The 5,000-nt window shown below is 40.9% G+C and overlaps 1 protein-coding gene across 4 annotated transcripts in view; it reads right to left on the reverse strand.

Annotated features, from left to right (window-relative positions):
- RhoGEF3 (Rho guanine nucleotide exchange factor 3) overlaps positions 1–5,000 on the reverse strand; it is a 336,003-nt gene that overhangs the window by 70,772 nt on the left and 260,231 nt on the right. The window lies entirely within an intron of this gene.

Below are 5,000 nucleotides of genomic sequence, written 5' to 3' on the forward strand. Positions count from 1 at the left end.
CGAAGAGAGACACAAGAGAGAAAGAGAGGTATAAGAAAATCAGGATAACGACCTGCAAGCGACTTAGAATGACTTAGGAGAAGTGAGCGGCGAGATAATGGAGAATACAGGGCGAAGACTCGGAGGCGGAGGACCGAGTTTCTGGAATATTCTCGAAGGAAGTCTGAAGTTGAGTCCTGCCTTGTGGGGGGAGTGAAGTTTCACGGGGGTAGTGTTTGTTTGTTTGATTGTTTTAATGGGGACAGAAATTAGAATCGATGGAAATGTTATAAAAGCAAGTGAGAGGAAAGTGGTATATAGGTGATTGCATAGTGTCGTTAATGTTATCCATGTTCTTTGTAAATAAGACACTTGGTCTCTCTCAATTAGTATTTTTTTTCCAAATTATTAGATTGATTGTATAATGAAGCATAACAGAACCATTCCTCTTCACTAATGTAAAAATGGTAAAGTAATAATAACATCAACAACAACAACAATAATAATGACATCGATAATGATAATGATGAAAATAATAATAATGATGACAATATGATAATAAGGATGATGATGATAATGGTGATGATAATGCTAATGATGATAATAACAGTAACAATAATAATGACAATAATTATGATAATAATGCACAAACACTTGTCAACTGAAATCAGGGCAGGAAGGCCTGCGGTCGACAAGAGAGAGTTTTTAATTAGATAATTACTATGATTGTGTCTCGATGTGTCCTTGTGATATATATACAAACGATCCGATTATTACCGCCCGTTGCTTGTATGATATATGTAAAAAATATATATATATATGAATAAAAGAAAAAGAAAAAAAAAACATAGATCAACTAATCCATATTTTTCCACGAATTCGAAAAAAGGACTCCACCATCCAAACCCCATGACTTACGACGTGCAAATGATGGGCGGGAGAAGAGACGAATTGTACAGGATGTACAGGATGATGGCGATGTACAGGAAGAGCATCAGACCCCCGAGAGTGGCGCCCGACCTCACTGCCACGCCCACACCGTACACCAGCACCGACACACTCGCCATGTTGAGGAGGATGAGGATTTGCAAGGCGAGCGGAGGCGAGTCTGAGCTCATCTAGTCAGCGCTGGCAGGGTGTAGGGGCAAAGTGGGAGGGAGGGTGGTGTAGGGGGAGATGATGGGGGAGGGGGGGCAAGGGTTATAGGGTTGAGGTTCTTGTTCTTGAGATGGTATAGGGGTGTTTTTTTTTTGTCCGATTCTTTGAGGTTGAGCTTTTAGGGAGAGTCAAGTGTTTCTTCTTTTCCTTGTTTTCTTTGTGTGTTTTCTTTTTCTTTGTCACTTCGTTTCCGACTGATCAGAACCACACGTTTTCTTCCCTTCATTGTTCGATTATCGTATTTTCTCTGTTCGACATTTTTACTTTTTTTTTCTTATTTTTCAGTCACAGAAAGTCAAAAAGGGGCTTTATTTTCTCACATCTTGGCGTCCTGCATTAAGATGACAAGACCATGTTAGGCAAACAACATAAACAGTACACATCCACACAATTGAAACACAAACCTTAGAACATTACGTCAAAAGAGAAACAAACGAGAGAAAAAAACAAAAAACAAAAAACAAAAAAGACGAGTCAACACCAGCGCCCTCTTTTCATGAAACACATTAGTAAGTTTATACACAGACAATACTCTGCTTATATACCTTCAAGTAAAAAAAGGAAAAAAAAAGAAGAAAAAAAGCGGACAAATTAGAATGAGCGTAACATGTCCCAGAAAACAAAAGACGAACGAGGACAAGGCAGAGAAACGAGCCTGGTGTCTCAATACTATCTGCCGCTGCCGAGCGCAGAGTGCATGTACGTGTCTCTTGCCCTCCATCCCTCCTTTCTTTGGCTGTTGCTTTTTACCTCCTTTTTACTTGATATGAACGACTATAGTGAAACCAAGTGTTTGATTCACTAAAATAACAAGTACGAATTAGTTCCACTAAAGCAAAGATATTCATCTTTTAACTATCAGAGGACTACGAACAATTTTAAATAATACAGAGTATGCATGCGAATCACAACATAAATGAAACAAAAAAGTCAAGCAAAGTTTCGGTGGACAGAAATTTTCGCGCAGACACATTTTATCTTTATCCCAATATGTTTAAAAGCAAAGGCTTACTCTGCCTTACCACACTTTCCTCCCGAAAATATTCACGCATTGCTATTTTCACAGTCGAACGGAAATCGGATGAGATATTAACCTTGACAGAAAAGGAAAGGAAACTCAGTAAAATAAAAGTGGGTATCATGTAAATGCGAGTCACATAAACATGAGACTTTGCGGGTGAGGTGAGGGAAAAGGAGGGAAAAGGAGGGAAAAGGAGGGAAAAGGAGGGAAAAGGAGGGAAGGAAGAGAAAGGAAAAATAGTATGGAGGGAGGGAGGGAGGAAGGGAGAGAGAAAGGGAGGAAGCCGCCCGAGAGAACAGAGGTGATACGTGTATTAAATAATTAGCATAGAACAATAGTACTGCACTACTTTCTTCATCTGAATACATGGGCGTTGACGATATAGGAGATAAGGGAAAGGGAAAGGTTTGTGTAATAGAAAAAGAAAGCGATAAAAAAAAGTAAGAGAGAGAGTGTAAGGAAGAGAGAGTAGAAGAGATTGCGATAGATAAATAGATAGATAGAGAGAGAGAGATGAACCTTCCATACTCTGCAACCCGTTCATCCCGCCTTATAACAACCTTGGATGACTTTCTATTCGAGGCATGCCGTTAGTTAATCAATAATTTCCAGGAACAGGTTGTGCATGAACGAAAAAAAATAACAAGAACACAACAGTCTTGCCAACTTGTATCTGGTTCTCGCAATGAAACAAGCAAGCAAACAAGCAAACACAGACGTCTACGAAGTATAATGTGGCTTAAGCGCAGATTTCGCGACGCTTTCCACGCATTTACACCTGAATCCTTGCGTTGGATGTGGCTTCCTAACCTTAAAAGACATTAGAGAAACTTTTAAAGACATTTTTCTTAAGGCTGCACATGACCGTCACCCTAGATACTGTAAGCTCTCGCGTCTTGACTTTCTCGTGTCATCGCTCTCATTGTCACTGACATATATGTCATAGATAAAGTGCGATACTGTCAGGATACACTATGATAAGATCGCCATGCAAATGCTAACTACGATTACATTCAGAAGGAAGAAATAAAATGTACATGGAAAAAAATAAAATGTACAAGAAAATTAATTGATTCAGCTGACAATATGTATAAAACAAAATAAATGATAAAAAACGTGGTTTCTTTTCTCGCTAGAAACCTTAAAATTGTTTCGACTTCTCACACGCACCTCGTTAAGTAAAAATTCAATTAACTCCTCGAGATCTTTGGAAATCGTCCTGCCTTCCGCGCCATTGAGATGTTTAAAAGTAGATTTGGATGTCTGTTTGTAAACTCGCGTCGGTCGGGAACAAAAGGTCGAAAATTATTCGAGATGTAATACATTATCATTGTTATTACTATTATTAATATCATTAATATTATTACTATTATTATCATTATTTGTGTGTGTGTGTGTGTGTGTGTGTGTGTGTGTGTGTGTGTGTGTGTGTGTGTGTGTGTGTGTGTGTGTGTGTGTGTGTGTGTGTGTGTGTGCGTGCGCGCGCGCGTGCACGCGTACGTATACATGCTAGCAACAAATACCAAGCCCCTCGCAAATGAACCTCCCTCGAGACGGGGCCTCCACCAAGCGGCGGCGGAGGAGCAGCTTCTCCCGCGGCGGCGCGAAAGGGAGGAACAATCCCTTCGCAAACGTCCTCCTCTTGCAAGTAATCCAATATTTGCCCCTCAATCCAATTCTGACCCACCAACATCTTCAGCGGCGAGGAAAAATACCAGAGATGTCTATTTCTGCGGCTTTCTCAAAAGACGGAAGGGGAGAAAAATACGCGGGAATATGGGTGGTTGTCATTTGTTTACGCGGCAAAGAATGCACCAAAATCCCTAAAAAGGGGAAGGACTCGGCGTACTTCTTATTTACACGAATCAGTAATTTAAATAAAATGCTAATTCCATACTTGAAAAGCAAATATTTTTTCAAATATCTTAAATTGCACAAAAAAACATAATAAATAATCAACTTACAAACCGAATTGTGCAAGAAAAATAAATAAAAATGTAAATTGCATAAAATCAAACCCCCATTTACGACAACCTACGGAAAGGAAGATTTCAAAACGGCAAAAATTAAAAGCAAAGAGGAAAAGAGTGCCCGCGGGAATGCCGTGAAAGTTCCCACTAACTTTCCCATTAGCCTCCTTGTGGCGAAGTAATCTATGGCGGGAAATTTAATCAGCGCAGCCAAGTGATTCCCGACGAACGCCCGCTAATCCGGGTCTGCTACACGAACGAGGTGGAAGGCAAAAGATGAAATAAACAGCGAGAAGAGAGAATTCTATCCCCACGAAATACATACGGAACAAGATACAACAAGAACACCACCGCCAAAATCAAAATCCGTGTCCAGTACCTCACGTGTCCGGATGACACAGGCGAGTGACAAATCTAAGGATTTTTAAACGGCACTGGAAACATGTCACCGGCCCTGACAAGGTTGGGCGGCTCCGCTGGCAAGTTCCACCAGACGAGTTTTTTTTCTCTCTCTCCCGGTCAGGTTCAGTTGAGGCAATGGGTGGGTAGGGGGTAGGGAGGAGGAGAAAGAGGAGGAGGAGGAGGAGGAGGAGAAAGAGGAGGAGGAGGAGAAAGAGGAGGAGGAGAAAGAGGAGGAGGAGGAGGAGGAGGAGGAGGAGGAGGAGGAGGAGATGGAAGAGGAAGAGGAGATGGAAGAGGAAGACGTGGAGGAGGAAGAGGAGGGGGAGAAAAAAGGAAAAGGAAGACTAAGAATACGAAGAATAAAAGAGGAAGGAAAAGAAAAAGAGAAGAAAATTGTAAAAAATAAAAAGGGGGACATGGAAAAGAGGAAGAACAAACAAATAGAATGAGGAAAAGGAAAAGACAGCGGA

The sequence above is a fragment of the Penaeus japonicus genome, unplaced genomic scaffold (genome assembly GCF_977035675.1).
Source record: "Penaeus japonicus unplaced genomic scaffold, GWHDUDI00000001_assembly GWHDUDI00000013, whole genome shotgun sequence".
Lineage (NCBI taxonomy): Eukaryota > Metazoa > Arthropoda > Malacostraca > Decapoda > Penaeidae > Penaeus > Penaeus japonicus.